Consider the following 19,672-nt stretch of genomic DNA (forward strand, 5'->3'; position numbering starts at 1 on the left):
TGGCAAAAAGAATCAAATCGCATGAAACAACGGAAGACAAACGGCTAAAGAAACAAGCTTCGTTTACTATTCTGGATCTAGGTCAAATTTACAGATGCAAAAACTTGTTTGAGTTGGTTAAACGGAAAGAGGGTTTCGAGACGAAATTCCAGGTGCTTGAATCGCCTGATTCCGATAAACGAGCGAAAAGTTATACTAGAACGAAAATCTGATCGGAAATCGCAATGAGAAAAATCGCGGATTTAATCCGAGAAAAAGAAAAATGACGAACAGATTAACGAACGAACGTTCGTTATCTGGATCTAAACGATGAACGCGTTCATTAAAACGAACGAACGAGCGAACGATCGCTAATTAAACTAAACCGAGAAAAAAACGATCTATCTAAAAAATCGAATCTTAAAAACCGAAAAAACCCGGTGAAACCCAACGGTTTTCTAAAAAAAACCGGCAGCGGGACAACCTCGTCGGCGGCGAGCTCCGGCGGCGGCTCCGGCGGTGGCGGCGGCGGTTGGGGCGCAGCGTGGCTAGGGTTTGGGCGGGCGGCGCGGCGCGGCTTGGGCTGGGGCGGCCCGGGGTCGCGCTATATAAAGCCCCCCCGGCCAGGCGGAGTCCTGGCCGGACACGGCCCAAGGTCGGTTCGGATTTTTTTTAAAAATAATTACGCTCAGAAAAAAACAAAAGGAATACTAAACGGACTCCAAAAATCCCGAAATAAAATTTCCCCGACTTCTAAAATCAAGCCGCACAGGATGAACATTTATTTGGGGCCTAAATGCAATTTTGAAAAACGCGCATTTTTCCTAAATTCAAATAAAATAGCAAATAAATCCAAAATAAAATCTTATTTGATTTTTTTATTAAATCCTCAATATTTCTTTATTTTGGGAAAGTCATTTTATTCCCTCTCTCATATTTTGATAATAGAAATAATTAAAGATAAAATAAATAAAATCAAATGATCCTATTTTCAAAATTTGAGAAAGCTCAAATATGAAAATAACGAAATCCCCAACTCTCTCCGAGGGTCCTTGAGTTGCGTAGAATTTCTAGGATCAACCAAAATGCAAATAAAATATGATATGGAATGATGATCTATTGTATAACATTCCAAATTGATAATTTGGGATGTTACAAACCTACCCCCCTTAAGATGAATCTCACCCTCGAGATTCGGGTTGGCTAGAAAATAGGTGAGGGTGGTCCTTCAGCAATTCTTCCTCTCGTTCCCAGGTGGCTTCATCCTCCGTGTGGTGGCTCCACTGAACTTTGCAAAACTTGATAACCTTGCTGCGGGTGACTCGGCTGGCATACTCAAGAATCTTGACTGGTTTCTCCTCATAGGTCAGATCACTGTCCAATTGAATCGCTTCCAGCGGCACTGTGTCTCTTAGCGGTATATCAGCCATCTCTGCGTGGCACTTCTTCAACTGGGAAACATGAAACACGTCGTGAACTCCCAACAATCATTCGGGTAATTCCAACTTGTAGGCTACTTCTCCCATACGCTCCAAAACCTTGTATGGTCCTACAAAACGTGGCGCTAACTTTCCCTTAACTCCAAAGCGCTTAACTCCTCGAAGTGGAGATACTCGAAGATAAACTCGGTCTCCGACTTCATAAACTGACTCCTTGCATTTAGAATCTGCGTAGCTCTTCTGCCTGGATTGGGCTACCTTAAGCCTATCGCGAATCAATTTTACTTTTTGTTCAGACTCCTTAATCAGATCCGGTCCAAACAACTGACAGTCTCCAACTTCATCCCACGACAATGGGGTCCTGCACCTCCTTCCTTACAAGGCTTTGAAAGGGGCCATCTTCAAACTGGATTGATAACTGTTGTTGTAAGAGAACTCTGCATATGGCAAATTCTCGTCCCAACTAGATCCATAATCTAGCGCACAAGCTCTCAGCATATCCTCCAAAATCTGATTGACTCTCTCGGTCTGTCCATCTGTCTGCGGGTGGAAAGCTGTACTGAACTCTAGCCTGGTACCCAGAGTTTCATGCAACTGATTGCAGAACTTTGAGGTAAACTGGGTTCCTCTATCTGATACAATGCTCCTTGGAACTCCGTGCGGACATACGATCCTGGTCATGTATATCTTTGCCAACTTGGCACTAGTATAGGTAGTCTTCATTGGAATGAAATGAGCTAACTTTGTCAAACGATCGACTACAACCCAAATCGAGTCATAGCCTGAACGTGTTCTGGGCAATCATGTAATAAAATCCATGCCTAACTTATCCCACTTCCATTTGGGTATCGGCAATGGCTGTAACAATCCTGCTGGCTTCTGATGCTCTTCCTTTACTCTCTGGCATACATCACAAACTGCTACATACTCCGCAATATTCTTCTTCATTCCGGTCCACCAGAAAGTATCCTTCAAATCCAAATACATCTTGGTATTTCCTGGGTGAATCAAATATGGTGAATCATGGGCCTCTTGCAGAATCAACTTCCTGATCTCCAGGTCATTAGGCACATAAACACGGTCTTCAAACCATAAGGTATCGTGCTCATCCTCACGAAATCCTTTAGCTTTTCCTTTGCTCATTTTCTCCTTAATAGAAATGATCTCCTTGTCGGTCCTTTGAGCTTCTCTGATCTTATCCATCAAAGTAGACTGAATCTCCAATGCTGCTACATAGCCTTTCGGGACTATCTCCAAACATAGCTGACGAAGATTTTTGGCTAACTCCCTTGGTAAATCTCCCATCATTAGGGTGTTGACATGGCTCTTACGACTCATCGCATCAGCTACTACGTTAGCCTTTCCGGGGTGATAATGCAATCTCATATCATAATCCTTGATGAGCTCCAACCATCTCCTTTGCCTGAGATTCAACTCCTTCTGTGTGAAAATATACTTCAAACTCTTGTGACCCGTGTACACCTCATAATGGTTTCCAATAAGAAAATGTCTCCAAGTCTTCAATGCATGCACTACGGCTGCTAACTCCAAATCATGAGTGGCATAATTTGACTCATGAGGCTTAAGCTATCGTGAGGCATAGGAAACAACTCTTCCTTCCTGCATAAGCACTGCTCCAGGTCCTCGACGTGAAGCGTCACAATACACCCCATAATCCTTGGTCTGATTTGGCAAAATCAACACTGGTGATGTAACCAAACGTTTCTTCAACTCTTGGAAACTGGCCTCACATTTCTCGGTCCATATGAACTTGGTATCCTTCTTCAACAACTCGGTCATAGGCTTTGCAATCTTCGAGAAATTTTTAATGAATCTCCGGTAGTATCCTGCAAGTCCAAGAAAACTCCGGATCTCTCCAACTGTTGTTGGTGCTTCCCAATTGGTTACAGTGTCAACCTTGGTGGGATCTACTACTATACCTTCTCCGGATATAACGTGTCCGAGAAATCTAACTTCCTTCAACCAAAACTTACATTTGCTAAACTTGGCATATAACTGATGTTCTCTGAGCTTACCAAGTACCAAACGGAAATGCTCCTTATGCTCCTCTTCATTTTTCGAGTAAAGCAGGATATCATCAATGAACACTACGACGAACTTATCCAAAAACTCCATAAACACTTTGTTCATCATGTTCATAAAATATGTAGGTGTGTTAGTCAGACCAAATGACATAACCGTGTACTCGTACAGCAAGCCGTCTTAGGTATATCCTGTTCTCGAATCTTCAACTAATGGTATCCTGATCGCAGATCGATCTTGGAAAATACCTTAGCTCCTTGCAATCGATCAAACAGATCATTGATCATCGGTAGTGGGTACTTGTTCTTGATGGTTACTTCATTCAATCCTCGATAATCAACAACCATCCTTAATGATCCATCCTTCTTCTCCACTAGAAGTACTGGTGATCCCCAAGGCGAAGAACTTGGGCGAATATATTCTTTATCCAGTAACTCCTTAATCTCTTCCAAATCCTTTGCGGACATCCTATATGGTCTCTTAGATATTGGCTCTGTGCCTGGCAAAAGCTCAATCAAAAACTCAATATCTCTATCCGGTGGCATGCCTGGCAACTCTTCTGGAAATACATCAGGGAAATCCTTCACTACTGGTACTTCCTCCTACACAACTCCTGTTAACAAATTCACTTGAGTCCTTTTAGGCACATGCCGGGATACATACTTGATCCTTCTCCCTTTTGGGGTGGTAAGCAAAATTGACTTACTGGCGCAATCGATGTTTCCTCCATACATCGACAGCCAATCCATACCTAGAATTACATCCAAACCTTGTGATTCCAAAATGATTAAATCCGAGGGAAACAGATGCCTACATATACTCAATGGCACTTGAAAACATCCTTTACTAGCCATATACTCCGCTCTTGGTGAGCTTACTAACATGGGTGTTCTAAGAACTTTGGTGGGAAGGTCATACTTATCCACAAATCCCCTTGATATGTATGAATGTGATGCACCAGTATTGAAAAGAACGAGTGTAATAAATGACTTAACTAAAAACTTACCGATTATTGCATCCAGCTGCTCTTCAACCTCCTCCACGTTAACGTGGTTCACCTGTCCCCTATTGAAAGGGTTCGGCTTCTTCCCAGAGCTTCCATTGCCATTTCCATTCTAGGATTCAGGACATTCATTGGCATAATGTCCGGTCTTTTGGCACTTAAAGCAAGTGACTTGGCTCAGGTCTCTTTTGGGTGGGGTTGATGGGTTGGTACGGTTCTGGCCGTTGCTTCCTCCATTCCCATTACCATTCTTGGTGCCATTATGATTGTGCGAGCTACCTCCTCCATGGGCATGCTAAAAATGTCCTCCCGGTCTAGGGGTAAAACGTGGCTTCTGCTGAGCTCCTGAATTGTACTTTCCTTGGCCATACTTCCTCTTGCGATTCTCAATCTGCTGCTGCTTCCCTTCAATCATGAGAGCACGATCTACAAACTCCTGGTAGTTTTTGAAAGTTGCAAGCATCAACTGCATGCTCAACTCATCATTCAGTCCTTCCAGACACTTCTCCTACTTAGCTGCATCCGTAGCAACGTCATTTGGAGCATAACGTGCTAGCTTACTAAAGTCCTCCACATACTGGCCAACTGTCCGTCCTCCTTGGCGCAAGTTACGAAACTCTCGCTTCTTCATGGCCATAGCTCCCGCTGAAACATGGGCAGTACGGAAAGCCTGCTGGAACTGGTCCCATGTGACAGTGTCGATAGGGAAAGTGGCGGTGAAATTCTCCCACCATGATGTTGCGGGTCCTTCAAGGTGATGTGCGGCAAACTTCACCTTTTCCGCATCTGTGCATCCTGTTGTGGTCAACTCCCTTGCTGTCTTGCGGAGCCAATCATCTGCTACTATCGGCTCGATGCTACTGGAAAACACCGGCGGATTCAGTATAAGAAAACGGGCTAAGTGATCAATAGGTGGTGGTGGTGGGTTGTTGTTGTTGTTCCCCTGATTCTGATTCTGGACTAGCAACTTCATCAACGTGTTCTGCTGCTGGATCAACTGGGTGAGCTCCGGTGGGAAGGTAAATCCGGGGTCACGTCTCGGAGGCATCTGAGGGTTTAGAAAAGATGAGATTTAAGAATAGAGAGGGGTCTAGAGAGAAAACACTACCCATATGCACATGAGGCAAAAGCAAACAATCCACTTCATTCAATCAAACAAGGGCATACAATCGATCTAACTATCGCAAAAGTGCTCAGACTACTATATTTACATGGTGGACTACTACTACTGTTGGGGTGGTCTACTAGAAATATTCTTTGGTTGCAGACTTCATGATATCTGCTCCTGCTTCATCAACATAGTCATCATCGCTATCATCTGGATCCGAGTCGGTGTCGTTGATAACGATGTAGTCTTCCGGGCGAATCTCCTTGGGTTCTTCGTCTTCTTCTACTGGTGTAGGGCCTCCCATAAATATTCCGATCTTCTTGATCAGATCATCATTCTTCTCCACTAATACTTTGATTTCCTCTTCATAATCTTCACGTGTGGCCTTGAGTTCTTCCTCCAGTTCCTTGATTCTTGTCCTCGCCTTCTTCAGATCTATCATGTCGGCGCACATGTAGTTCTCCTAACGTCGACTGTGCTGGTTTAACTCCTGGATAAAAGATGCAATTGATCTATCCTTCCTGGCGCTGATCATCTCCCAGTGCTCATCTCAGCGCCCACAAATCTGGTAGATAGTATCCTTGAGATCATTGCGGTAAACTTCTCCAATCCGTCCCATGGCGATGTGAGCTGCCATGCTCTTTCCTAGACTCCAGGTTGGTGCATCAAAGGAAAACTCTATGGGCTCAGTGACTGGCATGAACGTCCTTCCTGGAACTTGAACTGGAATCATCCAGCGCTCTTCTTCAGGTAAAGTGGCGTTGTAGGTTCCGGTGAAGCTTGGTACTACTATGTTCAGATATCTAGTGACTTCCTTCAAGTGACGTCCAAAGGGTGTATCTTCATCCGGTTGTGTGAACTTGTTCCTTGCATCCGCCATCCTAAAAGAGTAGAAAAGGTGAGGAGTCAGAATGAGAAGAGTGAGTAGTGATCTAGGGCTTTAGCTTAGTGGTCGTGTCCTACAGTCAGCGTGTGCTCTAATGCCATCATGTAGCGACCAAACTTCAAACGGTCCAATCTCTGTGCTCCGGTGACATCCCTAGATCAGTAACGCTGACACCACACAGTACTTGAAGGATTTATAACAGAGTAGCAATCACACACTTATTACATCGAGTGTCTCAAAAGAGAACTTATTACAATAAATATGGCTTAAGGCCATCTAATAACGATAACAGCGGAAGGCTTGGAAGATAAGTGAGTCCATCAACTCCAACGGCATCACTGAGTATAGAACCACGACCTAAAAGCACCGTACTCGTCGTCTGAAGAGTCTGCAACATGGAAGTTGCAGCCCGAAACGGGTCAGCACATGGAATATGCTGGCAATGTAACACATAGAGAGCAATGAAGGAATAAGACTATACTAGATGCATATTTGGCTCGTGGAAAGCTCTATGGTTACAGTTTTGCGTAAAGCCAATTTTCCCTACTGCAAAGAAATAAATTTTATTTAACTATTATGGTGGTTGTTAAACATTGAGAGTGTAGACACCCTCTCAATCCCAATTAAACATCATCATTAAAAACCCAACAAATTAATTAGAGTAACATGATGAGATTCACATGATAATCCAAGTACTAGATACTCAAGATGTCCATAACTGGGGACACTGCTAACCATGATTAGTTTATACACTCTGCAGAGGTTTGCGCACTTTTCCCCACAAGACTCGATCTCCTCCGTTAGGATCCTCGCACTACATGGTGTTTGAGAAACGGATGACCGAGACATAGTCTTTCAGAAGCGCTAGCACCTTACGAACGGGTAGACCGTTACACATACTTTCCCCTACATCTGCTAGTCTACCACTGTAAGAGTTCGCACAACTTAGTCAACTATGCTAGAGCCCATAGTAATTTGTGGCTGCACACGGAAGTTTCTAGTATGAATAATCTCATGATCCCTTTGAGCCTGGGTGGCAGTCCAAAAGAAAAACATGCAATCGCTGGAATACCTAGGTGCCTCAATCCATCCAGATGTGTATTTAAGTTGCCACCTTAGATAACCCATTAATTTAACAAACTCACATCTGTCATGGATTTCACTCACCCAATCCACATCTACTAGCATATCATGGCATAATAAGCAAACATAGAAGTAACTCCCAAAGGTTTGATAATAAAACAGGTGATAGGTACTACCTCATCCACTTCCCAAACCCACAATTTAATTAGATCCTAGTCATGCAATGTGTAAGGATTGATCTAATGCAATAAAACTGGGTAGTAGGAGGTATGATCAAAGTGTTACTTGCCTTGCTGATGATCCGCAAAACCTAGCGATTCGAAGTAGCAAGCGGCGCACTCCAGGTATTCTATCGCAAACAAACAAGCATACAATAAGTACTCGACTAATGCACAGGTAAAACTCAAATAAGAGATCTAACCAGAAAGTTCAACTTAAGAACTCCGGTTGGCAAAAAGAATCAAATCGAACGAAACCACGGAAGACAAACGACAAAAGAAACAAGCTTCGTTTACTATTCTGGATCTAGGTCAAATTTTACAGAGGCAAAAACTTGTTTGAGTTGTGTCGGGGATATACCCCATGGTATGACCCGGCTGAAGTTGTAAACCAGCTGGGACTTGGTAAACCGGCGGATGGTAAACCGGCGGAGAGTTAAGACAGATGGCTAAGACAGACGGTAAACCGGCTGGTGTTAAACCGGCAGACAATGTTAAACCGGTAGACGTTAAGAAGCCCAGGAAGGGAAGTCAAAATAGTTTAAGTTAAAGTCCGAGTTGGACTCCACATGTAACCCGCCCCTTCAACATATATAAGGAGGGGCAGGGCTCCTCAAAGGGGGACGAGAAAGAAACAATCTCTAGGGCTAGACAAAACTAGAGGAGAGCCGGTTTACGGCGACTCCCTCGTGATAATAATGAGATCTAGCCTCAAACAGCATGTAGGGTTGTTACCGGATGATATTTCCCGGGACCCGAAGCTGTCTAAACCCTTGTCTTGTGTTGCGTCTCTCGATTCCGTTCAACCCCTCTCAAGCTACCACATAGATGCGTTGGCCTCGCGACTAAGTCCTCACACTAAGGACATCTAACGTGTTAATTCCACGACAGTTGGCGCCCACCGTGGGGACAAACGCACGATGGTTTTGAGTTTTTGGAGGGATTTCTCCTAGGGATTCAGAAGCCTACAATCTGTCGGATCAGCATACGGAAGGATTTGCATCAACTCTAATCTCATCGGTTGAGATCAAGGAAATATTATTGAGTCTCCATGGACGATCTCTACAGTTGTTGACCTAATCTGTGTTGGCTGTTAAATCGCATGGGATTCAACCTGCGCGTATCTATGGAAGGAAAATAAAAGTCGTCGGTTTGATCGATCTACGGGGAAACTGATTTGAAGTATAAGGAACCAAGGGCTTGACCCTAGCCTAGTGATCATGCACTATTAGCAACCCGGAGGGAGTCACGGGTGTCGATTGGTAACGGCAACCGCTGCCACGACCCGGATTTGCCGTCATCACCATAACCCGCCGCCAGATCCGGGTCACAAAAGGGGTCAACAACGGGAAGAGGACAAGGTGACGGACTGGACTCGCCTTCCCGTCTGCCAAAGTTGTCATGGCCGCTGATACTACTTTTCAGATATGACGGCCGAATAAACAAAGTGATACTGATTTTGACTACAGTTTTTGGCTCACCGGTGCTACTTGTACACGTGAAGGACTCGAACCACAAATCACTCATCACAGCCCATGAGTTAGAGGACGCACATGACGCATGCAGACATGGCTGAACTCAGGAACAGTCAACACAAGTGGCCTTGGATGCAGCCACCAGCCGGTTAATACTCTTGTTCATAAACAGAATCACCCACGTACTAGGGTCAGACAAGGTAATGCCACGGACTGGTACTTCTAGTTTGGCAAGTAAACGATGTCAAGCCAATCACGACCCGGACTCTGCTTCGACTTTGTATCAAGTCACCTCGCATAACTCTGCTTCGACTTCGTATCAAGTCACCTCGCATGAACCGGAGCATCGCCAACTACGCCTCGACTACCGGGCTGTCTCCGGTGGTCTCTGTCTTTGCAAGTTGCCACCGCGCTCTGAGCCGTTCCGAGCCGCCATCGCTGGCTCGCCTCCGCGGCTGCTGGTTCGCCTCCGCCATCAGGCTGCTAGCGCGTCGCTCCGCCGTCGGGCGTCGAGCTGCCTCTGCATTGCCCGTAAACCGCCGCGCCTTTGTACAGCTCCGAACCACCGTCGCCGCCCGCTTGCTCCTTCCATGACCCGTGCGTCGCATCGCGAGCACGCCGCCCCCGGGCTGCCACAGACGCCGTCCACCTCCGCCGTGAACCGGCTTCTGCTGCTGCTGACCCGGCCTTCCCAACTACTGCCGCGAGTCGCCAAGGGCTCCGCCTCACCTGCGAGTTGCCGCTCCCGCTATCGGGACCGATTCAATCATTGGCAGCCACCGGTTTTTTCCTCGTCTCTGCTGCGAGTCACCGCGGCCGCCTATCGCCGGATCACCTCTGCCTGCACCGGTTGATGGCATCACCTCAGTGCCAGCTCCGCCGGGTCACCGCGTCTCCGAAAATCGCGCCCGTACCTGCGTCCGAGCTGCCGCGTTGAGAGCCACCTCTGGCCGCGGCAGGATCTACGGTCATAAACCGGTACTGGCTTAAACCGCCGCTGCGCCTGCACAACTCCAAGTGGGAGTTGCCGGATTTTTCCCGCACCATGGAGAGACCTCTGCTCCGGGCTGTTCGATGAGTTACCGTCACCGACCGCTGCCGCCATTGAACCGCCAACTCACCTACGCCCCGCGCCGCCGCGGCTGTGTCCCGCCTCACCTCCTCCACCTCGCCGCAGGCTCTGCCACGAGCGCCCATGCCAGTTTCGTCTCCCCCTGCATCCGACCCGGTCCGGTTCACCGCTGCACGAGGTTACGCCTGCGTGCCTCCGCTCAGGTTTCGCTGCCGCCGCTGCAGTCTGCTTCTACTGAACCGGCCTTGGGGCCTCCATAGCCGCGCCCCCTCGGCCTCGTGTTGAACCGCTGGATGTTACCAAGTTGCCACCGCAGCTCTGACCCGTCACACTGTTCCTCCGCTGGTCCAGCTCTAAACCGTTCCGCCGGGTTTACTTCAATGCCCGTCGCGTCACGCCTCCGGATCAAGCGCTTCTGCGCCTCGTCTACCGTGTCTGCCGCGTCTACGCATCCACAATGCCTGCCGCCTCACGCCTGCTGCGGGCTCATCCTCTGTTGAACCGCCGAGTGCCTCGACCGCTCGCCACCGTCGCCATGACACGCCGGCACCGCTAAAACGCATTAGAGAGCCGCTACGCTGGCCGTGGGCCTCGCCGTTCCTCTGCACCGCGACCCGCTGATCCTACCACTCCTCTGCTATCCGTGGTTGCGGCCTGAGCCGCCGGTACCCCTGGCCTTGTTCGCCATGCTAAATCGCCATTGCGCCTTCCCGAGTCGCCGTCTCCAAACCGCCGCGACCCCTGGCCGCCTCAAATCACCGCCCGTCGCCGGGTTGCCTCCGCCATCGCATCCGCGGCATTGCGCGAGCCGGACGTTCTAATGCTTGGTCTCCCGCGCGCTGTTCTAAGCCGGCCTTGGCTTCGCTTCCACCTTGAGGATGGCCCGGCCGCCTTTGCTGTTGAGTCGCCGCCGGTTTGCCACACCATCATCGCCGGTTCACTGCGAGTTTCGCCATCGCTGCCTACAGGGCCGTCAGTGAGCCGTAGATTTAAACTACCATTACATGAGCCGCCGGTGCTGCATCAACCCAGCCTGCTCCGATCCTTCGACCTGTCCAGACGTTTCGTCACCATTGCCACCTCACCAACCTCGCTTCCGCTTGGCCTAGCTACAAGCTACCCGAGTTCATCAAGTTCTTCACGTACTACTACCAGCTCCTAGAAACAAGTCGATATATTTAACCTATAAACCCTGGAGAACCGCTAGGCAGGACCAAGGTGGCCACGTGGCCTTTAAATCGCTCGTGCCACCGCCTGTTAATTAGGTGCCCCTCCGAGGGCATTTTAGTCATTTCACCTTTGGGTATAAATCCCAGCAAGCTCCCGTGCACTATAAACCCTGGAGAACCGCTAGGCAGGACCAAGGTGGCCACGTCGCTTTAAATCGCTCGTGCCACCGCCTGTTAATTAGGTGCCCCTCCGAGGGCATTTTAGTCATTTCACCTTTGGGTATAAATCCCAGCAGCTCCCGTGCAACGTAGAAGGTAGAACCCTAGCCGCCTCCCCATCTGCCGTCCCGCTCGCCCCCTTCCCAGCCGCTCACCCCGCCCGTCCAGCTCGCCGTGGCCGATGACCACGCCACCAGAGACCGCGGACCTTGGCGCAGGCCTGTGCTCCCGAGCGGTGGTCCCTCCTCGTCGCCACCCCTCTCCTCTGCCCCGTGTCGGATCCGAGGCGTGCGAGCGCGGAGGCGAGCGTCTCCAGCGGTGGCCGCCACCCTCTCGTCTCCTCAATCCTCTTCATATCGTCCCGCGTTCTCGATCTACGCCGCCACGTGCTGTGGTTCTGGATTGGGCGCAGGCTGCCGCCATTGGAGAGCAGCGGCGGTGAGGTCTTCAGCTCGGGTGCGAGGAGCAGGGGGGTGAGGTGGACGGTGTTGTGGCGAAGAAGTGATTGATGCGGCCGGCAGCGAGCGCCGGTGAGCAACGCGGATGCTACCATCTCTCCTCATATCCTCCCAGATTCTCGATTGGAGCGGGGGACAGACGCCGCCACAGGCCACCGGGGACGCCTCTGCATTGTCGTCGGCTGGACGAGGAAAACAGCAAGATGCTGGCCTATGCATCGGACGTGGGCCGCTTCAGCTTTAGGGGAGATTTGACTATGGCGCAAGGTCCCCCACTTCCTTGTTGTGGCGCTGCAGCGTCATGGGCCCTTCTGAAGGTACGCTAACTCCTTCTCTCCTCTTCTTTCATACTGATGCAAAAGGTGAGGTGCAAATCTGAAGAATTTTGTACAGGGAGAGGGAGGCACATCGGAGGGTGGTAGCAGGTGCGTCTTGCTAAAGCAACCAGGTATATATCCCAGTTCCTTCTTACCATGACCTTTATATTCCAACCATACACTACAGCAATACAGGCGCTCCATTGTGTGTGTTAACGTTTTCCTGTACTCATGATTTTTCTCAACCAATGATTTGTCTGAAGTGCCATTGGTATTAATTGTTCGTTTGTCATGTAGACCAAACCAAGTGAAATAACCATAAAAGGACAAATCAAATAGAATCATTTTGTTTAGCAAATTTATATTAGTGTTTAATGGTAAAAGTTTCAAAAGTTTTTAACATCAATCTGAAGTTGACCTTTGTTCAGGGACGAAGGCATTATATACCTTTGAATTGCCTCTTTTGTTGTTTATTGCTGGATTTGACAAGAAGTTTTTTTTCAGTGGTTGTCGTGGCCTGAAGCAGCAAGTATTATGGAGATTGATGGACTAGGTGCTTCCAGCCGCAGTCCATCGTGCTCTCGGTTGCTGACCTTGAGGTCCGGCGACAACTGCCCGTCGCTTAGGTATCTTCCCCCCTCTCATGCTCTTCCCCTTTTTTGCCTTATTGGTTGTATCCAGACCAAGGCTTGATCCAGACCCAAGAAATGTGGTCGCGGTGTAGCTTATCAACTCCATCCCATCTGGGTGCTTCCCGACATGGCAGTGATGGTCTCCTTTTTCAGTCATCGTGCGTTGCACCACAAAGAATTATGTGGTTTGATGGCAATGAAAGAAAGAGGTGGTGATTTAATTCCGCTTATTTGCGCCACAAACGATTCAGTGGTTTGATGGCAAGGAGCAGGAGGTGGTGGTTCAGTTCCACTTATTTGTTAGCTTCTCTTTCCTTGGAGAAATGGTCTCGATGTTGATATTTTTTGTATTTTCCATTATCTCAATCTTGAATAGATTGGATTAATGGACAGATACAGGGGTGCTTTACTGATTGTATAGTCCCTTGCGTAATAAATCTTTGTATCTCTTTTTCTTAATCAGGACTGAATTAATTAATTACCTAATTGTTGTTGACCTGAGTTTAGTTGTTCAACTGTGGTCATCAAATATAGCCTCTGGCTGGCTAGATTAGCCGATGTTTTAGCCAATCATGATGTATTGCACATTGTCTTTCATTTTCTTCTCACTCTTATTCTTTTCATGTTGATTTTTCACTGGCATGGAGAAGAAGAGAGATTATAGGGCGACATTAACTTTAGTTGTCTTTAATTTGATTATGACTGCAAATTTGAGATTTATCATTTTCTAATTCTCAGTGATTTGTATTTTGTAGGGGATGCTTCTAAGCTGCAATGCTCCATATCCGATGCAATATATTTCTGCTTTATTGAAGAGGACTAACTTGTGCTGGGAAAGATTCCTGAAGGTGATGTCAGATCATTGGTAAATAACAAGGAATCCTTGGAACCTGTCATCCTGTAGTATTTGTCTGCGATAGGTATGCATTCTGTCCAGCTAAGCAGAGTATTCCAGATTGAGTAATGCTAGAGATACAAACATATTATATACTCCCTCCTTCCATCTATATAGGGCCTAATGCATTTTTTAAGACCGCGTTTGACTATTGACAAGATTAATAGTACATGACATGCACAATGTGAAAATTATATCATTGAAAGCTCCTTTCACACACGAATTTAACGACGTGCTTTGTGTAAGTTGCATGTCATATATTGTTGCTCTAATATTTGGTCAAAGTTAGCCTCGAAAAACACATTAGGCCCTATATAGATGGAAGGAGGGAGTATACATTTTAATGCTTTAGATTCCATAGTGAGAGCAAGTTGCAAGACCAGATGCCATGCGGTCTTACTGCGAGCTCGTCCAGTTCATGGTGACTTGGTGATGACTCAAATCCACCTACCTCTTTCTCTCCGTGTCTCCTTTTGTTGCTGATTGTTGGAACTTTGGATTGCGCTGGCTTGATGGCTGTTTCGGATTAATCAAAGGATTTTGTTTAGCTTAGTTTCATTACGGGCAAGCCTAAGAGAGTCGTTCTTTAGTGTGGGTTAAATTAATCAGGGGATTTGAAGAACGGTTCAATTGATCTGTACTAAGCAAACCTGTGTGCTTGCAATCACGTATGGTTTTAGCCATGTTGCTGCTAGAAAGCTTCCTTCAATTGAACCGATCTTCTCAGTAGCTAATGGAGCGCATTGGCAGGAACCGAGTGGCCAACTGAATCTGATAGTCTGGTTTCTTTGTACTCATATCTTGCAGAGTAGTTTCCTAACTGATTGTTTGGCAACAGGTATTTTGAAGAACTCAAACTCATGGTAACAAATGAACTAGCAAAGAGAGCCATTTTTACCTCTCTTCTGTAAGATAATCCCGTGAAGGACACACACATAAAAGCCATGAAGGACGAAGAAAGAATTATTGATCTATTATTATGTTTCTTCTTTGCAAATATATTGCTATGGTTGTTAGCGATGTATACGCCCGAGTGGGCTAATGTATAGTTGTATTGGTTTAGCTTATTGACCTTGCCGCTTTCATGTTTTCATTTCCTTTTGTTCATGATGATTGTTTTTTTTGTGCAGACCTGGATTGTAGGATTGCATGAGTTGGGGCTTGCGATTGCCCATTGTGGTGCACAGGTAGATTGTAGGATGTACTTGCCGAAATGAGCATGGTCGCCATGCTAATTGTTCAAATATTCTATGGTTATTTCAGTGCTTATCTCAGTTACTTGATTTCTTTTGCAGTACTGGCAGGGGTGGCTGTTTGTTTACTGCAGGGGGTGTTGATCTGCTGCCCCATTATTTGATTACATGTTTGATGCTCTCCAAAAAATGCTACAAAGAATCGTAAGAAACTTCTCGTGATAGATTTACCATTAGGGATATTTCCAAATGTTTACTTCTAATTCATTAGCATATCCTCTGTTTTTTTAATTAATTGTTGCCTCCTGTTTTTTGTTTATCTTAGCCTTCTGGTGCTTTTGGTGTATGGGCAAAACAGGTCAGAGTACAAAGTGGTGAATTGCATTTCACATGCAAAGATAAACAAAGAATAAAAAAAGAAAACATGGTATTCTCTAACACAAGAGCATGATACCTTGGGTCCATTGGTGCAGACCAAGAGATAAGAACTACTTATGCTGCAATAGTTTCAGTGGAAGTATAGTCAGGTGTTTAATTGTTTTTTTTACAGTTTTAGCTAATTGGCTGGGTATCCACTTTATCTTTTGTGCTTGCACATATAATCGATTCTCTGGTCCATACTTGCATGTTCTCTAATTATCTTGGAGTGCTGGCAAGTAATTAGAACATATCTTGGTCCATACTTGCATTAGAATATGCCACATAGAAGGATGTGGCATATCTTGGAATAAGAATGGCCACACGAGCATTCTGTCATGATATTGTAATGAGTGGTCGATACTTGTGACAGTGCTGCAATGGTGCTATGTTGCATGTTTGCACAAGATGCCTGTAAATTCTTGATCTTCGTCGTGCCTCCTGCTTACTATTAGTTCAATTGAGCCCAATCTTTCTGGTCGTATTGCTACGCGCTTATGATTAGTTGCTCTATTTCTTGGTTGTTGTATTGTAGGATAGGGAGGCAGAAGAGAGGACATGCCGCGGAATGAAGGAGAACAAACGTAAGTAGTACTTGCCACTATTCAGATTTCTTTGTTGTTGCATTACAGGATTGTAGGGTGTTTAGATTTTAAATGCTGGCATTGATCGAGGTGTTAACTGGTTTTTAGTTCTGATTAGATGCGAATCAGGTTTTAGTTATGATGAGATGCAGAAATTGTTGAGAGAGGGCATGAATGGTCTATATTTTAACCGTGCTTTTATTCCTTTTTGCGCTTTCCAAAGGGACTGCTCTACCTTTTGTTGACAACAATATATTTATTAAGCTAGGAGGCTGCACCGGTCATGAATTTAAATAGGCTTGGTACCGCTTTATTTTGGTCAACATTTTTGGCCCTGAACATGTTATGTTTTGATTTATGAGGTTAAAGCATACTACTGCTTGCAGAAATAGCAACCTGTTGAAAGTATTGTTGGGTCACTTTTAGGCTTCTAGCTATTTTGATTTTATCATATACAACACTTTCAGACCAGTAAATACAATGACCTCCCTTTTACATTAAATAATCGTGATTGTTCTCATACCATGTGGCATTTGCAGAGTGTCTCAGGCACACAAGCTAAAGGTTCACCAAGTTCAGGGAAAGAAAAGTTTCCCTAGACATGTGGCGGCGGCTGTCAAGACAAGAGCGGCGCTGTGAGCGACAGCCCTCGATCGTCTTCCTTGTGGAATCAGGTACGCGTCGTCCATCGTGGGTGTTGGCGGGTGGCCGGAGGCGGCTACATCAGGCCAGTGTCCGTGATCAAGACTGACACCGGGAAGGCTGCCGGTATGTAGTATTCTCCTCATCTCCTCCAACTTACGTTTTGGTAGCACGTCTCCATCGTTGTAAGGACATATTTCTAGCTTTCACTATCCTACTCTACTATGTCATGCTTGACCATTCCTCTTCCATTCAGGTCTACAGTTGTGCACTCAATTCAAATGATTATTCTCCGTTCTTTGCCTCAGAACTACATATGAGAGGTACAAAGGGTTGGCCAAGATACTCAATTAAGCTATTCGATTTAAGGTATACTTCTATCGCTTCCTTCTATCCTTTTTGTTCAACTTCTCATGTGTATTATTAGCTTTTTCTCAAGCTTTTTTTTTAATCTAGAACCTCAAATATAAGTACATTTTGCTGATTAGTGAGTAAATCAACCGGCAATAGTTGGTATATATTTGTTGTAGGTTTGATGTCACCTATTCATTCTTTTTCTTTTTGAGATGCTCTGTTTTTACAATGCAGCATTTATTTCTTCATAACTATATTACCGCTTACATTGCTGGCAATGGAAACTAAAGAAATCTTTGAGGCTACTTGTGAAGCTCTATTGTTGATGCCAGATTTGTACATTTGAGTAGTGTTATATCCATGTATAAATGCAGACTTCGTTGAAGCTATATTTTGTAAACCAATCAGCCATGTTTTTTCTTTGCTGCTGCGGTTGCCATGTGTCACGTAGTTATATGTGCGTGTTCATAATTATAATTGCACTTTATCTCCCTTTGCAAGTGTGATATATGTGTGTTCATAATTATATGTTAGTCCTAATTTTCAGATCATGCCCACAGCTTGTGGAGTGTTAAAATCTAATATCTCTAATTTCCGCATCAAGCTATGGTTCCCCTGTTTAGCATTTACTTTCTATTAATTGCTTTGATTTAATGTTTAAGATTTTTGCTTTACCGATGTTTGATCTAGATTAGCAATAAAACACACTCAAAATTAGGTGTTCTTCCTTGGTTAGCTGTCTGCATTTCTTATGTTGGATTGGTTCAGGCCAGGGTGTATCGCTCTTTTTCCTTGCCTTTCACAGGTCCTTTGCTGATGTTGGTTGTGTCCTTGCTGCTTGGAGAGGGGGTGAGGGCAGAGGACTTTGATGCCAGAAATAGGCGAGGTAAAGAAAATACTACGGTCTATCTATGCTACAGCTGTTTAGCTAATTGGATCTGGTCTCCTTGAGCGGATGTTTATTTGCTTACTCATTTCTGCTCTTCTTGCTGTATGTGAAGTGATACAATTGTATTCCATTGGTGTCAACTTACTTTTCGTGAACTAATTCTGTAATGAGTACACATTGGTCTCTACAGAGGTCCTCTATATTTGTTCTCCTTCACTAGAGTGCCATACATTCAGAAACAACTATATTTAAACTGTACATTTGAAGCTTTTTACTCAAAGCCAAATGACACTCTGCAATCTACTCAATTAATTCCTCTCGCATGCCAGTATTTTCAGGTCCACTACACCAAAGAAAAGCTGAAAGAGTACATCGAACCAGATGATGACACACTCAAGGTCAAGCTCGCAAACAGCAGTCTGCACACCAGTTGTCGTATCATGCTGGGAACAGACAAGAGAGCCACAATAACCAGAAACTGGTCGGAGTTCCGCCACCGTGCAAACATCCATGAAGGATGTATCTGCGCCTTTTGTTTCAAGGTTACCGCAGAGCACCGCCTGACTCTCATCGTCCATGTCCTCTAGACGGACCATCTACAGCAACCCATGCCTTTTGCATGCATAGCCTGTCGTCTTAAGAAGATCTAATTTGCCTCTATGATAAGATGAACCTTACCTGTGGTTGCCGACGATGCCATACGTTGCTTTTGTACAACTGCCGGTGATACTATAACCTATGTAACCCCAGTTATTATTACCCGGCAGCACATCCATCTATTGATCTTACGTATGATTTTCTATCGTTGCTGCTTTCCTCTGCTTCAATCATCAGTTATTTGACAACAACGCTGAACAATCTGCACAAGTACTAATGGAGCCTGGATGATGATGTTGAAGGGATTTCTGTTATGAACAATGAGAACATTCAACCCTAGCCACTATGAACAATCGCAGCGCCGATGGTCCAACAAGCATAAAGCCTATGAGATGAATCGCCCCCTTTCTACCTTACTTCCCAATAGCATTGTAAACATTCTATCATAAGCTCCTAATATCATATTCTATCATGAATGATCCATGTGTACCAATCTGCCCCTAAATATATTTAGGTTCACTCTTTCCATACTTGCCTTACTCTCGTCCCTTGCGTCATCGGCGCAACGGGTCATCTAGTTCTCTTAAAGGAGTCACGGGTTAAAGCTATGTACGGCTTTGCATGTGCTACTCACTTCCGCGGGTGCGGTCTGAAAAGTCAAAATCGACGAGTCACTTTACCACAATGATGCGGCCAGCTGTTTCACAACCCGCTGATTTGCCATTACCAGGCTTTCCGAGCCGTTCAAATAGCCAGCTCTGCCTCTGTCACGCCTCCAACTTCGTCTACTGCTAAGGAGAGAAGGAAAGAACAGGGGACCGGCTGTCCATATAAAGTTGGACTAAAGTCAAAGGAGCAGCGGTGCAAGGGCTACATCACACGTTTTATATCCATCCAATGAGAGTACCAGGTGCTATCTTGTCTATTTATTTTCAGTGCATATTGTTTTTATCAAAGAACAATTACTTTGATCTGTGTATTTTATATACAGGACTATCAT

General features: G+C 45.7%; 1 long non-coding RNA gene across 5 annotated transcripts; it reads left to right on the plus strand.

Annotated features, from left to right (window-relative positions):
- Window positions 1-11,805: 11,805 nt before the first annotated feature.
- Window positions 11,806-19,204, plus strand: LOC125543697. Of its 5 annotated transcripts, XR_007298711.1 has the most exons (11): window positions 11,806-12,469; window positions 12,546-12,600; window positions 12,974-13,095; window positions 13,857-14,021; window positions 15,127-15,183; window positions 15,292-15,393; window positions 16,142-16,190; window positions 16,730-16,958; window positions 17,089-17,201; window positions 17,992-18,072; window positions 18,405-19,017. It is a non-coding gene; the product is annotated as an uncharacterized LOC125543697 (long non-coding RNA). The 5 variants fall into 5 exon arrangements; XR_007298709.1 differs by having other exon boundaries at window positions 15,292-16,190; window positions 18,405-19,203; XR_007298708.1 differs by having other exon boundaries at window positions 15,127-15,716; window positions 18,405-19,197.
- Window positions 19,205-19,672: the final 468 nt, after the last annotated feature.

This window comes from Triticum urartu, chromosome 3, assembly GCF_003073215.2.
Source record: "Triticum urartu cultivar G1812 chromosome 3, Tu2.1, whole genome shotgun sequence".
NCBI lineage: Eukaryota > Viridiplantae > Streptophyta > Magnoliopsida > Poales > Poaceae > Triticum > Triticum urartu.